The sequence below is a fragment of the Pelodiscus sinensis genome, chromosome 1 (assembly GCF_049634645.1).
Source record: "Pelodiscus sinensis isolate JC-2024 chromosome 1, ASM4963464v1, whole genome shotgun sequence".
Lineage (NCBI taxonomy): Eukaryota > Metazoa > Chordata > Testudines > Trionychidae > Pelodiscus > Pelodiscus sinensis.
This window is the reverse complement of record NC_134711.1, coordinates 300,352,228-300,371,267: the sequence shown is the minus strand read 5'-3', so window position 1 is coordinate 300,371,267 and position 19,040 is coordinate 300,352,228. Positions and strand designations below refer to the sequence as shown.

General features: G+C 42.6%; 1 protein-coding gene across 6 annotated transcripts in view; it reads right to left on the bottom strand.

The window, feature by feature from the left end:
• The window catches only part of LNX2 (ligand of numb-protein X 2), a 90,222-nt gene extending 71,347 nt beyond the window's left edge, over positions 1 to 18,875 (bottom strand). For 2 of the 6 annotated variants that reach the window (XM_075919226.1, XM_075919227.1), the window contains exon 1: positions 17,709 to 18,875. The gene's annotated coding sequence lies outside the window, so the exon portion shown is untranslated. Of the gene's footprint in view, positions 1 to 548; positions 984 to 14,897; positions 15,104 to 17,531; positions 17,683 to 17,708 lie in introns of those variants that run through there. The other 4 variants (XM_075919230.1, XM_006138913.4, XM_075919228.1 and 1 more) reach the window with 4 other exon arrangements.
• Between the last annotated feature and the right edge of the window lie 165 nt (positions 18,876 to 19,040).

Here is a 19,040-nt window from a genome sequence, read left to right as displayed (position 1 = left end):
TCTGCCCTGCCACAAACCCTAGCTCCATATTAATATGTAGAGAACTAGAAGAACAATTTCACTGTTGTTAAAGAGCTCTTTGAGGATTCAAAGATGACATCAGCTACAACTACCACATCCCCTCTAACGGATATATAAAAAAAGAATCATTTGACAAAACTCAGCAAATGAAGTCTCACACACACTTGAAAAAAAAAAAGAGTTGAGAGTAAAATCTTTAACAAACATCACATCCATCATAATCTCTCTACCGCCAAGAAGACAGCTATACAGTCCCTGAAATCCCACCATTAGATAGCTAGTAGACAAAGGGAGTGCCAACTTTATCTTTAACTGGGATGACTACTGTATATCAAACAAGGCCAACTGACAAGTCTGTAACCTACTATAAAAATTCAAAGATGACACCACCCACAACACAATTCACTCAGCAATTTAAGGACATCATCAAGTTTTTCCCCAAACAACTCCAAAAGAAATTCTACAACCTCATCCCCCACAAACCTGTTTCCCAAAGTACACAAACAAGTGAACTCAGGCACACTTACCAAAGCTAGCCACTCTTATGAAGGAATACTGGGGACTCATAGTAATCATCTCCAAACCATTCTCCACACAAAGGACCAGCTTCCTCCAGGACATAACCAACTTCCTCCAGAATCTCTGCAATGTTATAAATTTCCCTCAGAGCAACACGTTTGCCATCATCAGTATCTTCTTTCTATATACCAACATCCCTCTTATTGATAGAGTAGATGCTTGCCTCATATCTACAAGCAAAGGTGACATCAGAGGAACATGACAAATTATAGAGCAGTAATACTATTTTTCAGAGAATGTGGAATTTTGATTTGATAGAATATAAAAAATGAATGAGAAACACACATGAACTTATAAGTAATTCAGAGAAGCTTTCCATTAGTCAGTCAATACAGCTGACCCCAAATAAAAAAGGTCTAAACTGAGCCATAACAGGAAAGACATTGAAACTTGGCTTATAAAACAATCCTGAGTTCCTTCCTTCTCGCCGGCAATTAGAAGTGATGATCCAAATGTTTATCCAAACTCTGTGGAGGAAATTGTCACAGTACACTGCAGCAAAATGACAAAAACAAAACTATTCAATAGAGACACAGGACAGTCAAATTCAAAAGCGTATGTTTTAGAAACAACTAGTGGTCCTGTGGCACCCTAGAGACTAACCAAAATATATAGAATCATGAGCTGTCATGGGCAAAACCCACTTCATCAGATGAACAGGAGCCCTGCGTGCTTCTCAGTACAGCATCTGTCAGGCATGTTTTGGCAGATTTGGATTGATCTGGCTTATCTGTAAAAGCCAGAAGTCAGTTTCCTCTTGAATGGTGTGACCTTGCCTTCCTTCACAGACTTCACCTTTTTCTTTAGCTTGTTTGAAGTTTATGAACTATGCTGATTTTTTGTAATCCCTGAATAAACTCTGCTTCTATCCAGAAGAATAGGCAGTGCATCAGAATCCCATATTCTGGTAACTCATAGCTGAAGCAGAGAAGTTATTATGACTCTGGCTGAGCTCCCCCTTGTGAATAGCCATCAGGTTGCTGTACTGAATCAGAATCTCAATTGTTACATGCTTTTAAGCCTACTGTCTAGAAGTGGTTCAGATTCACTTATTTTAAGCTGGCCTTTCAGGCACACTCCTGGTTACAAACTCAAATGTTCTTACCCCCTTTTTGGGATGTGGAGTCCAACTGCGCTAGGTCCCACAACCAGTGCTGCAAGGTGGGAGTGTTCTAGAGCTCAGGCTGCAACCCAAGCCTGAATGTTTAAATATGACATAATTAAACAGTCCTAAGTCCAAGTCCACAAGCCTGAGTCAGCTAATACAGGCCAGCCACAAATTTTAATTGCAAAATACTCCATAGAGTTCTGAGAGATAAGTGTTAACAGTCCCAAGATTGCTTCGACTAGGTACTTCATTATCCTGATGTATGGTGAACTTCATCAAGTCCTGCCAACTTGAATACAGCCAAATTACCTAAAATATTCTTTAGCCCAAGGCTGCTCAACACACAGCCCGCAGGCCACTTGTGGCCTACAGCCCCTTTGTTTGTGGCCCACAGTACAGTTTAGGTTGATATGTGTTTTTGTAGTTAAATTCCTAGACTGTTGTGAAGCCAAAACAAAAAAGCAGTCAATATAATGGTCTTCTGTTGATATGCGTTTCAGTAGTTAAATTCCTGGACTGTCATTGTTCCTTAAAAGTGCTGTCCTATGGGTGGAAATGGGGTAAATACTGCATTTTATTAATATCAGCAGAACTGATTATATAGGGCCTGCATGTTGTGTAGTCTTGCCTTAATTTTTGTATTCATGCCTGTCAGTGTGAAAAAAAGCTATTTGCATATATTTACATGTACATACAACCACACTTAAGTTGTGGCCTTCAGCATGTGTTGTGAGTATCATTGTGGCCTCCGGGGCTTCCAAAGTTGAGTAGCCCTGCTTTAGCCTATTCTTTCCCTATTTCGCCTTTCACTCCTTCCTTCTTTGTTATTATTAATTGTGTTATAATTAGCTTTTTGGTGAAGACTGAAGAATACTTCAACCTTTTTTATGTTGTTCATTATTAGCACTTCTTCCCTGGTCAGTAGAGGGCTTGTATTTTTCTTCATCTTTCTATTGCTCCTAATGTATTGAAAGAATCTCTTCTTGCTTTTTATGTCCCTTAACAGTTGTAACTCATCTTGTGTCCTAGTCTTCCCCCCCCCCCCCATTTTGTCCCTACATACTTGTACTAGTCTTTTGTATTCATCCTTGACAATCTGTCCATGTTTTCACTTTTTGCGGGATTCCCTTTCTAATTTCGGGCCACTGAAGGATTTCTGATGGAGCCATTGTGACGGCGCGTTGGGGGTCCCCCGTCTCCTGCACCCCGAAATGGCACAAACAGACTGCACCAGCCAGTGGAATAGAGGAAGTTTATTGCCTCTGCAGGATACAGCACAGCACAGATGTAATCTGGTCACAGAGCTGGGCTAGGATGCCTCAGGCCCCCTTGAGATGGGGGAGACTGGGCCCCTAAACTCCAGCCCCTTTCCCTAGGCTGTCTCCTCCATGCTTCCAGCCAGCAACTCACTAACCCTCTTCCAGCCCTGCCCCCCAGCCAGGGCAGCATTCCACCTTCCTTTGTTCCTCTCCATGGGGGGTGTCTGGCCATACTGGTTTGCATAGTGACTCATCCTGTTTTGCTAGGTCATGGTACCTACGGCAGCCAGTGGGGGTTACCCCAGAGCCAGCAGCATAGAAACCAGCCAGGTACCCCCACTACGTGACAGCCATACTGGCCTTTTATTAGTTTTCCTATTTTCCGTATGTCCTGACAACATCCTACCAATAATGAATCTGGGACCAATTTACAAGATACATAACAGTGAAAAAATATTCATTTATTTTAATGGCTTTGTAACAAGTAAAAACTGATGGCTATCTGACTTCACCTGAAAGTTTCTCATCCAATATAATCTTTGAGATGTTATGGTACCATGTAACAAGCATTCCTGACCTTGACACTTGTTGGGCAGTTCCACTCTTTATCAGAGTTGTGGTTTTATGACATATATAGTTGGATTCAGAAGAAACTATACTGCACAGCTTCATTTCACCCTCTTGTAATCCAAGATTTTGCCCTTTATCCACTTCAGTGATAATTTTCCCAAAGATTCTCTTTTTCTGCTTACATGGCAAGACATCCTAGACAAACTGTGCTGCTGATTCTCCCTTTCATTGTATCACCTTTTGTTTTTCTTTAGTGGGAAAATTCCTTCCTCCCTCCACCCCATATGAATTAGAAGAACCAGATCTGATAAGTGACCATCTTAGGGATGTAAGCCAGTAGCTGAGTAGTCAACTACCCAATAAGCCTAAGCTTATTGGTAGTCGAGTTGAATGCTTGCTTCCCCTGCCCTTGCTGCCTCTGTATCAGAAGCAGCAAGGGAGATGGGACCAGGAGCCAGTGCTGGGGGAGGGGGGGGGGGGGAAGAGCAGGCTTAAAAGTTGGTTCCCCCTAGCACCATCACCTTGGTTCTGCCTGCCCCCTCCCATGCTGCTGCCTTTATCAGAGGGGAGGGGATTGGGGAGGCTTCTCCAGCAATAGCCCCTGTTCATGGTGGCCAAGGCTGGCCATAGAAAGGGGCTGCTGGTCCCGGCATGAGCCGGAACAGAGCAAGCTCAGCTCATGCCAGTCCAGGATCACTAAGGCTCTGTCCCAGCTTGTGATGGTCTGGGACAACTCCCACTACGCCTCTGCAATTTAAATGTAGTAGGAGCAGGACTGCCTGCATGCCCAGCTCCTACCACATTTAATCTGCTGAGCCACAGCAGGGATAGCTCTTGGACCAGCACGAGCTATCCCTTATCGACTAATTGTGTCATCGATAGAAATTGTATTGATGACACGATTAGTCAATTACTCGTCCCTTAACATCCTTAAACCAACTGAGCCAAAATGTATTTCAAAGTAAAATAATTGTAGAATCATAATACTATTTGTGTTACTTGCAACTACAATTTTACAAATGGACTAAGACAACTTATTGCTGTAAATGCAACAAGAATTGAATTCACTCTATGTTACTTCAATTTAGAAGCAGACGCATTCTTGAATATTCTATTGTATCTATGTGTAAGAGTTGCACCTACTGAGACAGTGTGCAAATATTAGGTGTTTCTATTGTAATTAGTTTTGCCAGAGCAAATAAAGTTGTAAATGAAAAAAGTATTAGTGATGCTAAAACAAACAAGTTCAGTTCCTGTGTTTATTCAAATTGTTTAATTTGTATGAATTATTTTGCATTATATAAAAGAAACATATGTAAAACAATTGATGGTCAATTGTTACAAAAATATAAATGTAACATGCAACATCTTTACTCATAAATAAAGCTCATTGGCAGGAAGACATTCAAGTGCAGTGCACTGACACACTAGTCCAAGTCAGCATTTATTTTACCATTTAAATTGAATTAAAGTAGTTAAGAAGCACATCCAAATTCTGAAAGGATTACAGACTAAAGAAACCTTTCACGCTCTTTTAGTACAAAGGAATGGATGCTGTTACATTTTAAAAAGATAAATTCTTAATATGTAAAAACAAGATAATTTAATTAGGAGCAATGTGGGAAAACTGCTCTGAAGTCACTGCATACTAAACATTTAAATATTACTTAATATAAATGAAAGAGAAGGGCAGGATCCTGTATGGATGCAGAGTTATTCAGCTAACTCACCCAGGCAGCCAGATCAAATGAGTCCCCATTTAATAGTTCCATTTAGTAACATAACAGACTGAGTGCGCCCATGTGGGGCAAGAAAGAAATAAGGTCAGAGAAAGGAGGCAGTACAACCTGTCCAGGAGAAGCTTGGAGGTTGAGGCCTGTCTTCAAATTATGAGTATTGGTCTACCTTAAAGACTTTGTTACTTGAATTAAAAGCAAAAGAAAACTTAAGTGAGGGGAGTAAATTTAGACGACTGCCATTGTGTGCTGGGTTAACACATCCTATAGAATAGATTTGGAACTTACATGTCTATATAGCTCTGACACTGTTATTTTAACCAGGAAGTTATTTCTCTACACAACCTTACAATGCCAGTCTACTTTTACCTTAAAATTATATTAATTTTATTACAAACAAGTTTCCGCAATTTGATGAGAACAAGTATCTTGCAACAAAAAAAAAAATAGTAATATGTGAAATGTATATTAAGTATAATCCATGCCAAACAGTAGCTGTGTTTTCACTACCCTGTAAACTAGGATGCCCTTTACAAAGGCTCGCTGCAGTAGTTTACAACTTGAACTGCCTAAAAAAAGAGACTCCAGCATTTAAGTGACTCTAAGCTAAGTCTGTGTGTGTTGCAGCCAACCAGCCACACCTTGGCCCTTAACAGGTTTAAAGATTTCTACAGGGTGATCCCAACAAACTTCCAGTCACAGGTATTCCCTCAGAAACAAGTCCTGTGTAGGGATACTAGATAGCATGTAACTGAATAGTCATGTAACCACATCAAATGTTAGTGGTTACGTGATTATTTGATAGCCCCTGGAGGTGGGGCCACCAGTCAGAGTGCTCCTGGCTCCACCCCTGGGGAGCCCCCTGCCACCCCACCCCTTGCTACCCTGTGCTACTGCCTCTTTATCAGAGGCAGCAGCATGGGGAGAGGGGGAGGTGGAACCACAGGGCCGGTGCTGGGGGAAGCCAGCTTTTAAGCTGTCCTCCTCCCCAGCGCTAGCTCCTGATTGCTCCCCGTACCCCACTGCCTCTTTAGAAGGCAGCAAGGGGGGAAAGGTGGGTCCATGGAACTGGCATTTGCAGAGAGTCAGCTTAAAAGCCAACTCTCTGGCTGTGTCTAGACTGGCAAGTTTTTCCTTGCAGAAAAACTTGCCAGTTGTCTACACTGGCCGCTTGAATTTCCGCAAGAACACTGACTTCCTACTGTCTGAAATCAGTGCTTCTTGCGGAAATACTATGCTGCTCCCATTCGGGCAAAAGGGCCAGTGTAGACAGCTCAGATTTGTTTTGTGCAAAAAAGCCCCAATCGCAAAAATGGCAATCGGGGCTTTTTTGCACAAAAGTGCGTCTAGATTGGCATGGACATTTTTCCGCAAAAAGTGCTTTTGTGGAAAAGCATCTGTGCCAATCTAGACGCCCTTTTCCGCAAATGCTTTTAATGGAAAACTTTTCCGTTAAAAGCATTTGCGCAAAATCATGCCAGTCTAGACGCAGCCTCTGTGTAAATCGGCTTTCACCTGCCCCCTCACCCTCTGCGCTGCTCTCGGCCTGCCCCCCTCACAGTCTGGAGGGGAGGGGGGAGAAATGTGTGTAGTTGACAGGATTAACCAATAAACCTAGGCTCATCAGTTAATCGTGTAGTTGTCTACACATTGACATCCCTAGTGCTGTGTTCCTCAGCCCTCACCTAGATAGTGCAAATATATTATGACCATTATTCCTTTAAAGGAATAATATTCACACAACTTCTTACCATAAATGGAGTTACTCAGACACTTGAACTCACTGGATTAGATTACACAATAAAACTCATTTATTATCTACAAAGAGAAAGCTTTTAAGTGAACACAAGTAATGAGGCATAAAAGTCAGAAATGGTTACAAGAAAAATAAGAAGAAAGTGTTTACTGGGTTTACTCTCATCACATGTTTTCAGCAGTTTTACTGACTAAAACTCTTTAGGTGAGGGCTGGTCCCCAAGAGTTCAGTGGCTGCTTTCTTTGTTTCTTCAGGTGCAGTGAAGGTGATGGGCAAGTAGAGAGAGGTGTCTCTTAAGAGTGTTTGCCTCTGCTTTTTATAGTTTCAATCCCCCCCCCTCCCCGAAAAACATTTCCAGCTGACAGCAAGGTGACAGGATGGCTGTGTAGAAGGAAGAAAGCAAAGAAACAGCAATAGATTTTTAACCCTACTACTTTTCCTGCCAAAGAATAGCCACTTAGACGGTAATAGTCCACCAGCCTTGTTTACACCTGGCTAAGGTGTCAGCTTACCCCATATCTCTGAGGAGCTAGTTTAGCCACTCCCCAGACTTATCTAGAAAACATACTTTTAGTCATGATTTCGGTTTATGTTTATAACTTCACATAAAACATTGCTACATCCATTTTGCCATGGTATTACTGATCTGCACATTGTAAGTTTTCATATTACTTAGAAGCATATTTTGTAGAAAGATTATTACACTGTGTAGTGTGTGAAAACAGGGGACTATATGTCTACATAGCAAAGAAAAACCTGTGGCTGACCCTGACAGCCGTCTCAGGCTCACTGGGCTCAGGATGGAAGGCTGTTTCATTGATACATAAACTTCCAGACTTGGGCTGAAGCTGGAGCTTTGTGACTCAAGCCTGGAAGTCTACATAGCAGTGAAACAGCCCCACAACCCCAGCTCCACGAGCCCAATTCAGTTGACATGGGCCAATTGTGGGTTTTTTGTTGCTATGTAGACATATCTAGAAAGTACAAGGAGGGATAGGGAACAGATATATATGCATTAAATCCAAAATGAACACAACAAACCAGCCACATGAGTAATCTCATATTTCAACAGCTGTTTCTTAGATTTTTCTCTGATTAGAAACAGCCTAATGTGGTCCCTACTTATGTGAGTAATACTCAGTGCACTATAGATAGGTTTAGGATTAGTTCTTTTTATTGGTGTACATCAGTTGATTTTGCCATCCATGCACAAACCAAAAGAGAAATAATTCCAATGGTAAGACTAAAATTTAAATAATTGTTTTACTTGAAGGATATTTATTTTATATATTTTGATGTCACGTTGACAAAATATTTTAACACTTATAAAACTTTAGGTTTTTGACACTATGTCTAGTGTGATTGGTTGTTGTCTATTCCCTCTACTTCCCTGCAACTATTAACATTTAAATTGATAAATATTTAAAATTAAGATTGATATTACCTGTTGAAACTATTTTTTAAAATATATTTTGCCAAGCCCAACCATCCATGAGGCATGTACTATTACCAACAGCCCGTAAATCCTCCTTGAAATCTGATTTACTGTATAACTTAACATTACAGAGCACTCACCTTTAAGAATCTATTCCTCTGGTGTGTTCTCGAGGAAAAAACAGTACATAAAAGGCCTTTTAAAAGTGTTATTCTGCACACAGAGTGAAACAAGCAGCAATAAGCACCTGTACTGGATTCAAAACACAGTTGAACTGGATGTCTGAGAAACAGTGGGTATGTCTGCACTGCAACTGAAAACCCATTATGTCAGTTCACTAAGGTTAAGGGACACTGGTTAAAGAACTGTTTTACGTTCAGGATAGATATTCAAACTTGAGCTGGAGCCCAAGTTCTGTGACCATGCATGGTAGGAAGGTCCTGGAGTTTGGACTACAGTCCAAGCCCAAATGGCTACGCTGCAGTCAAATAACCCCTTGGTCCAAGTCCCTTAGCCCAAATCACCTATCATACGCCTACTGCTGGTGTCTAATTGAAGTGTAGACATAACCAGTAAGAATTTACTCTGAGACAAGAAAATGACAATTGCTTTGGAAAGGCAGCTAACTGATGAAACAAAATATACTTCCAGATGTTAGAAAACAATATTTTATTTACATATCAGAAAAATGTTCCATGCATTTCACCTTTCAAATAATTATAGTTTTGCCTGTATTTACAACTACCTCTGTTGCTTAAGAAAACTCTGTGGCTACCACCTGAAAATTTACTGTTCAGACTCATTTTAAATAGGAAAGAAAACCACAAAAAGTAGAATTTGGAATCCACTGACTGCAGTATTCATCTGCTGCCAATTTTAAAGGGGGTATTGTTCGTAACTCAGGACTCTGAGGTGGAGTACCCTGCATTCAAGGGGAAGTAGCGTGCTCACCATATGTTAGTACAGAAGCAATCAAAGCAATAACAAAAGAGGTTGTAAAACTGGAATAGATAAGAAATATTGACTTGAACCTTATTGCAGGTACTGATAGCAACTGTTTTTATTCCAGAATAGTCTTCTGATCAAGCATTAAAGAGATGTAATACAGACTTCCTGACAATTTCCATTGGACCTGTGAAAGCTCTAGGAAACTGAAGTTTCATATTCTCACGGCTACCAATAGAAAAGACGGCAAAACTGTAAGATATTTCAATATCACTCCCTGTACACACCCAAGGAAATATTTCTCTCTATGCTTTGATGCACAACTGTGGGGAACACAATCATTGTTCCCAAAAGCTACACAAAGAAGAATATTTAACAAAACTGCCACACTCGAGAGAGGAAAAACTAACAGCTATGCCTTTCTAAAACTATTTTTTCCCCTCTTTGTTCCCTGAACATACCCCTTTTCCATTGTATTTTAATCCAATAAACATGTTGGTAGGTATAAGTACATCATAAACATCACATTTCCTTAATGTCCTTTTTATTTTCTGTATTTATCACTGTTTACACCTCACCAGTCACCATGACTTTTGCACCTCAGCCAATAGTTCTTACATAAATACTTGTCTACTTTATCTACCATTAATTAATTGTTCTCAAACCTCTGCAATGGAATATTCCTTTCTCTTCTCTAAAGGAATGGGGGGAACATTTAATTATCTATCTTTCCAGACCAAATTAAGCCAACTTCATCAACTGGACAATTAAAATTAAATGTGCAAATAGGAGATTGGATATCACTTAACTTACATTAGCCTGTTTCCTAAAGCATTTCCAGCCTAGACAGCTTCCTGTCTAAACAGGATGCCATAACTTACTCATTGTCACAATTTCTATTCTGTGAATTAAGTACTTTTATTTTTTAAATGAATCTTGAAGAAAATGTTTGCCATGAAAATTCAGGATATTGACATAGAGATGAAAAATATAATTTTAAATGAAAGATTTATCAATAGGATATCAAACCTTAAGTTCTAATAGGCTTTCCCCCTTCCTTTTAAATGACAGGAAAAGAAGGGAAGAAAGGTTCCCTATTGCATATACTAATAAAATACCATGCATACATATTTATAGTATTGGGACCATAAAATGCATACACAGACAGATTCAGTTGACATTCGAGTCAAACATCTGATTTGTTTTTGTTATTTAGGGTAATAGAAAGAGATAATAAATTTATATTTCAGGAAAAGTAGGGCTTATGGAGATCCAAATCTATCATTGGATCATCATTTCTAGCTTCATTGCATTTATTTTATTTTACTTTATTATCTTTTTTTTTTTTTACATATTTTGCTATGCACTAATGGTAGCATAAATAAAATTCAGCTTTTTAAAGAGCCTAGAATAGATTTACACTATTTTATAAAAAGTGAGAATGAAGCTATTTAAGAGGAGTTTGTGAGGCTTAATTCATTGAATTGTGCAACAATTTGCTAAGTTCTTTGGGTGGAAGATGTTGCAGAAATGCAAAGTATTATGTTAATCTTTTAAACCTCACAAATGAAATGCCATTCCTCTGAAAGAGAGCATAATTGTACGTATACAGCCATACCTTTTTAAAGTCTAATCCCTAAACTCTCCTACAAATGTATATTTAGAACTTGATTATGAGTATGTGGACCTCTAGAAACAAGAAAAATGCTTAGATCTTCAAATCACATGCTGTTTTACATTCTTGCTGTACTGATCAAACATTAACTTAACCCAGGATCAATATGTACTTTCTGGAAGCACATGACTGCACCTCTACTCTCTTTTCCCCATCCAAAATGCTAAAAAGAAAACATGAGATGGACACCTTTTTGGTTATTTGTGGCACTAATATTCACTGACACAAATGTAAATTTAAAACAACATAAAAATCATGCAATTAAAAACATTTAAAAATAAAAAAAACTATAGCATGTTTATATTATGGCAAACTATGCTGCAAATATAAAGTCGGGGAATATCCAATCATACTACCAGCAATAAGACAACAATACTGCTAACACAGCTATGAGTTGGAAAAATATTTTGGAGCTAGCATGCCCATTAAGCAACTAGTTGGTTTCCAAACCAAGTCATTTATCCATGACACATACCCATACAAATGACAGGTATCATGAAAAATGGGAAGTGTTTTGGTGTTAAGCATGGATTATTAGGTTTATGCCACTATATGTTTTCCTGTTAAGCATAGATCCTGCAAACACTTATGCACAGGTTTAACCTCAAACACAAGAGTAGATCCACTGGCTCCCATGAAAATACTCATGTTAAAATTAATCTCATGAATAAGTGTTTGCAGAATTGGGGCCACAAAAAGCATGATATACAAAAATACAGAGTTTTCAAATATGGAAGTCCAAACATTGACTGATATTTAATATCCTCTGTTGTCTTCCACACCTCCTATAAAGAATATTTTGTTTTTAAATAACTCCAATTTTCTTTGTAATTACAACTGCTAATAATTAATAAACAAACAAACAAACTACATCTTACTGCTTCCTGACATCAATTTAGATTAATCCAATGACTAATAAACCTCTATCTTCATATGTTTTGCTTTTAGTTTTAATGTGACACTCTCAACTTAAAAACACATTGGTCTGAAAATATTTTACCTTCTATAAGCAATACTTCAGATTATTATGCGTGAAAGACAAAAATAAAATCTACTTTGTTCAGTTTTCTTGCTAGGTGCATTTGATTATACATAAAAAGTCAATTTCACTACTTCCTCTGCTCTGTCAATTTCAACTACCTGAAGATCTATTTTAAAAAACACAAAAATGAGACTATAAAACACATGATTGAGCAGGGAGATTTAGAGGCTTGAAACTACTTTAACTTATATTTTCAAATAGATTAAACATCAGTGGAATGGTGCTCTTTTATATCAGAAGCTAACAAACTTGCTTGTTGTCAGCAAATAATTATATAACCTAAGATACATGCACAGATATATTTTGTTGTGGTGGTTTAACATACAACCTATGCATTACAGATCTGATTCTTAGATGTTCTGTATGCCACTATGTTGAAGTTGAAAAGGGTCCTGAGAGAAAAGAGCCTTTGCACAATTACAAACAGCTTGCAGTACCATAGCCTATATTTCTTATAATCAATAAGAATAAAAACATTGTGCCCAATCCATGTTATATGAACAGATTCTAGTCTATCAAAAGAAGCAAAAATATTTAAACCCCGATATTTGAAAATCATTTCCTCTTTTACTTACTTGCCCTAAGTTCAGGGTTCTCTACCTAATACAAAGTTAAAGATGCAGACAGATTAGGAAAACAATACAGAATATTTTAATTTAACATAAACTTTAATTCTTACATCTATCCATGTATTTTAGTGGTTTAGTAAAGCAAACAGTCTTTTTAATACATCATTTCAATTCACTTTCAGATGAACAAAGTAGTTCCCTTTGCATTTTCTTGTCAGCCTTTTCAAACTTTCCTTCACCAAATCACTGTATCATTTTATGCAGAACCAACCACAAAGGAAGATAAGACTCCTGCTCCAAGAAGCTTAATTACAAAAGCAATGCTAATAGTGCTCTATTAAGTCATGTTAATATTCTAAAATGTGTATTTAGCAGTGTTGTCTTCAAGTCGTCATTGTCAAGTCCAAGTCGAGTCTCAAGTCACTACAGTTCAAGTCTCAAGTCAGGTCTCGAGTCCCTAAAGTCACTTTCGAGTCAAGTCCCTAGTCGAGTCTCAAGTCTTAATTTAAAAAAATGTCAAGTCACTTTTGTACAAGCCATCAATATCGGCATTTTCGGACAATTATTTCACCAAGTCCATTTAACAAAATTAGCAAGTCTCAAGTCGAGTCTCAAGTAACAAACAATGAACCCGAGTCGAGTCTCAAGTTGAGTCACCTAGGTGACTTAAGTCGGACTCGAGTTCAAGTCGTGGGACTCGAGTCAACAACTCTGGTATTTAGCTTACCAAGTAGGGATGTAAAAGTGTAACTGCATAAACCAGCAGTTTCCAACCACCTGTCCGCAGACTGGTGCCAGGCTGTGAACCACTAGCTGCCGGGCCATGGCGGCTCTGGGGCCAGGACACACTGCCCAGCACCTCCCCTCCCACCGTGACTGTTGGGAGAGGTGTGTCCTGCCATGCCTCTCAATCAACCAATGCCAGGCAGGGACAGGGTCTCCTCCCAGACGTTGAAGAGTGGTTTGATGTATGGTGAGAGGGCCCTGCGGAGCCCACAATGTCAGCCTTAGACCAGCTGTGACCTGGGCAGCAGCGCTCAGCTGGAAACTGGGAGTCAACGCAGAGCTAAGTGGTGAGGGGGGAGACACTGGGGGCTCCAGAAACAGAGATAGTGCTGGCCAGGCTTTTGGCGTGGGATGGCTCTAAGAGGTGGGGGACTGGCACTGGGGGACTCTGGGGGTGAAGCTAATACTGGAGGGCTTCGGGTGTGGGGCTAGTACTGAGGAATTCTAAGGGGTGGAGGGCTCTAAGAGGCAGGGAGCTGACAGTGGGGGGCATTGGGGCATCCAGGGTGGGAGCTGACACTAGAGAACTCTGGGGGTGGGGCTAGTAGCAGGGGAACTACGGGAGAAGGGCTGACACTGGGGGGCTCTGGGGATGGGACTAATATTGGGGTCTGGAATGAGGGAACTCAAGGGGCTGTATGCAGTGGGGCTCTGGAAACAGGAGGCTAGCACTGGAGGGTCTGGTGGTGGGGCTCTAAGTGGCAGGGGTCTGGCACTAAGGCATTCAGGGTGGGGGCTGGCACTGCGGGGCTCTGAGGGGTCAAGGTTGGCACAGGAGGGTTGAGTGCAGGGGACTCTGGAGTCAGTGGCTGGCACTGGGGCGTAGTGGAGGGTGGGGGGCTCTAGGGGTTAAGTCTGGCATTGGGAGGCTCAGGGAGCTGGGATGTACCCTAACCCTGGCCCCCAGAGCCGCCATGAACAGTCAGCTCCAGCTGCGGCAGCTGCCTGCCACATGACAACAGCCAGAGCTTAAGCTGGCTGTTCACAGCACCTCTGGGGGCCGAGGCTTTTGGTGGACCTGTAACATTTTATTTGCATATTCATTATTAGTTTGTAAATGGGTTTGCCCATCCGCAGTATAAAAGAGATTAGGAACCACATGTGCACATGGTTATATAATGAGCCTGGGCTCATCAGTTAATGTTCACGGTTACCCGCAGGCTTTCAGTATGCATCGGGAGCCCACTTAAAAGCAGGCTCCCCACATGCGCCAGCTCCTGGGGAAGCATCTGCCCCCTCCACCTCATACTGCTGCCTCTGCATCAGAGGCGGCAGCATGGGGGGGAAGGGGGAGAAAGGCAAGGGGAGTTGGTGCGTGCAGGGAGCTGACTGTCCCCCTACCACATATAACGGCTGAAATTTTCAGTAGTTACACATTTACTTAGTTAAATACATTTTAACACCCCTATTATTTACCTTGTTTCCATTTTGAGGAAATTTGTTTTAATAAAGTAACAGCAGCATATGGCACTAGCATCTTTATAGTCTAAGTGGGTATGGAGTTGGACACTATTTCAAGCCATCTGATGTTTCTTCCTAAGCTTCCTTGATCTGCTATTTGACTGTATACGGAGGGTAAAAATCAGCAAACCAAAAGAACTGGAATGAGAATAAATATCAGCCATTCACCTTGTTTAATGAAACAGAGTCTATACCAGAACAGCTTTTCTATTTAAGAAAAGGTCAATACTTTTACAATTTTTTATTTATTTTCAAAGACCATCATCAGCATTCATCAGAACTAATCTGTAACAAATTTCAATTGTGCATGAAGACCAAAAATAAATCCCCAATATAATGTAATTAAAAAGGAATTAAATTAAGCTCAAAAGAGCTTAATAGTGGATTTTTAGAGATGTAAACAATCAAATAGTATGCATTAGCAACGTGGTAAAAGACAAGCACGTTTGCCACTGCCAAACCTAAAATAATTCATTATTCACTTAGCTGAGTACTAATAACTTTTCAAGATAAAAAGTATTCCTTGGAAAAGTTCAGTAGTTTAGCCTAATAGAGATTAGATATTATTTTTCTGATCGACTAGAATCCAAAAAAAGGAGAAAGTGTGTGATATTTAAAAAGCACACATCTACACTGAAGTTTTGAAATAACTGTCTGTTCTACATGCTTCAGGGAAAATTTACATATATGTCCATGATTTTCTTTGGCAGGATTGTAAAACACACAACCTTAACCCAGTTCCTGTAACAGGGTCTTGTTTGCAGCTGTTCTTTCTTCCTCCCACACACTCAGTAATTCAACTCCTTCTCAGACCTTAGTGCTCTTTTACAAAACTATATCACAGTAAAATAGATTTAGTTCAATATCTGAAAGAAATGCCACGTGACCCCCGCCCCCCCCCCCCCAGCTCAGGGATGAGCTGGGAAACCCCCCTTCATACCTTGCCCTGCCTCTTCCCCCAACCGATGCAGCCTGGTGTAGAACCAGGGAAAGGCCCCCATGCACTCAACAGCAGTGGAGGAAGTGGAGCAATGTGGCCCCAGCTCACTCTGCTCCCCTTGCCCCATCACTCTGCTGGTGAAGGATGCCTAGGGATTCTGGCCCCACTGGCTGCTATCTGGCCCCCTGCCCGTCCCACCCATGGCATTTGGGGGGCAGATGCCCCCTAGTGCCTTCCCACACATCACCTCTGCTTCTGCACATAAGCAAAAAACACATCAGTTTTAGCACGTGTAATTTAGGGTTAAGTACAGTCTTTAGCACATAATGACAATTCAGGTTTGATAAGAGAATTGTTGTAGTTCTTGGAAGACACCTAGTGTGCACTTTCATACAGAAAATATCAATTTTTTCCCTCTTTCGGTGTGTTCAGTACTGCAGGGGAGCACTAGGAAGAAAACTCACTTCTCTACAGCATAAGAAATGGCAACAGCCAAGAACAGGAGGCAAGGTAACCTCCCTTCTTTCATTATGCATTTGCAATGATGACACTGTCTTTGCTTCTTTCTAGCCTCAGAATATGTAGGTTTTATTGCTTTTGTTTTGATTTCCCCAAAGGTAATAATGGATTATTTATATTCAAATAAAAATTTGAATGTGTACATAGTCAAGCTGATGGGCAACAGACATATTTAGGCAGCCTCTGCTTGCAATGCAGGATTTAGCTAAATCTTCTCACTGTGAAAGGTATGAAACATGGGGGAATTCACCATCTCCCAGTGAGAGTGATGGGATATGCAGTCTGTCATAATTTGAAGAAACACAAAGGAAAATCACCATAAACATATCTTAACACTCTGAGTAAATATCCCAGACCTAAAAAAGAGCTCTGTGTAAGCTTGAAGCTTGTCTCTAGTTTCTCACCAACAGCAGTTGGTCCAATAAAAGGTATTTTCTCACCCAGTTTGTCTCCCAGTAAGGGACAGACTCACCCAACCTACTAGTTTCTAACATGGAGAATGGGCTGAGACAACTATGGGGAGTAGCAGGGGGAAAAAATCACTATTTTTCCACACCCAATCTTTAATTCAATTGAGAACTAATGTAGATTGTGGATACTTTTCTTTACATAAATAAAGAAGAAAACTTTAAACTAATTCAGAACTTCTCAGGTATGCCTATTATTAGCCTCTATAAATGCATGTACTTTTAGTACAGTACTATGTGGGGACAGGAGTACACCCAAACAAATCAGATTTCAGGTACTGTATCATTTTATGTGTTTGCACAATGCGGCCCTAAACCTGACTAGAACCTTAGGGCACTACTACTATAACATACATACATACATACACACACAATGGTTTTCCAGGGAGAGGGGAAACACAATGGGAGATGGGTGAGGAGCTATTACTATCAACACCCTCCTCCCATCTGCCACTGAGTGGGGACTGGGAGAATTGTACCCACGTAGAGGAGAGAGTAGTCATCATCATCATCATCATCAACAATCCTTCCACACATTCTCCCCCCCCCAAACGTCCCCTGTACCCGAGAGAGGGGCGAGGACCCTCCCTCGCACACAGCCCCTTACGAAACAGAGCTGGGGAAGAGACTGTTTCCCTGCCTTCCGATCTGAGGGACACTCACTTTCTGTTGTCCTGAGCTCAGCCTGTTACTCCCCCGGTCTGAGGTGAGCCTAGCGTAGCTGCCAGTTAACACGAGCACACGGGGGTGGAGGTGTCGGCACCAGCCAGCCCGCAGAGAAGAAGCGGGGCGCCTGGCGAACCACCGGGAACGGCGGCGCCTAGCAGCGAACTTACTCACCCCACCGGCTGCCGCCGCCTCCAGCCCCGGCTCAGCACGGCGCCCGGGTCCAGCTCATCCCGCGGCCGGGGGCTGGCTCCCTGCCCCCGCCCGGCAGCTCCGCCTCCCGCTGTCACCGCCGAGCTCCTGGCAAGAGTCAAACGGCCAACTCCGGGCAAGGACTTCGCCGCGCGCCTCACCTGGGCGGGCCGCCTCCTCCGCCGGGCCGCACCGCGGCCCGAGTGACGGCGCGGCCCAGCCACTCAGCCGCCAGCCGGGGGCCGGGGAGGGGGAGCGGAGGAAGCACCGCAGCCTATGGGAGCTGGGCCGGGGCGGGACCCGGCGACGACGGTCGGGCGCTGGGCTGTCCCCGCCGCTCGCCTGATTCCAGCAGGCGCGCCCTGGGGCAGCGGGGCAAAGGAGTGTGAGGGCAGGAGAGACGTAGAGGCGGGTCGCTTGATAACGGGAGGTAGCGCATGGGAGAGGACTGAGTGAGGGGGGAGAGCGAAAGGACAAGCAGGAGCGCTAGATACCTGAAAGGGAGGGCTTGTTTCTCTTTGCAGTCGCCCCATCCTACCTTACCCCAGAGAGCTGCGACTAGCTACAGGCCTCGCTGCTGGGAACTACGCTTAGCTTTCTTCGCAGGGCGCCCCTGTGTGCTGGGTTACATGCCAGGCGAAGCCGCAGTTGCAATTCCCCTTTACAGCCCGGCGGTTGCATCGTGTTTATGCATCGGGTGCATTCTCACTGCTTGGTCAGTGGCAAGTGAGTCACTGCAATCCCACTCACCAGCCTGCTGCCGCCCCCCGTGGGGATACCCGCGTGATCAGCTGGCAGCCTCTGTAGCATCACTGTGCACAGACTGGGGGGCAAGAGAGAGGCGCCTGCTCTGGGGATGGAGGTTTTGAGTTAACTGTTGGGATTTCGCTCTGGGACACATAACTCAGCAAACCCCTCTGCGCCGGTGTTTGGAGCGGAAGAGCCTAAACACGCAGCAATCCCCAGCCTACTCCACATCTCCAGAGGGGAACCAACACACACCAAAGGGGGTGGGCAGAGCCAATGGGCACCCGGCGTAGCGCGGCCTCCTCACGCCTCCCCAGTGGGAAGAACTGGGGTCGGCGAGGCCACGGGGGACCCGAGCACCCACTTCCAGCACCTGGGGCAGCACCAGGAGCTAGGTCTGGCGGAGGGTGGGTGGGACACGAAATCGCTGCCCGCTCCTGTAGGAGCGGAGGTTCCGGGCACCGCTAGGGCAGGGAGGGTGAGGCGGCGGCAGCACTTAAGAGTACGCGCCGCCCGCTTCCTTTCTAGCTCCGGCTTGCTCCGCCCCTCCCGGGGTCCTCGCAGCGC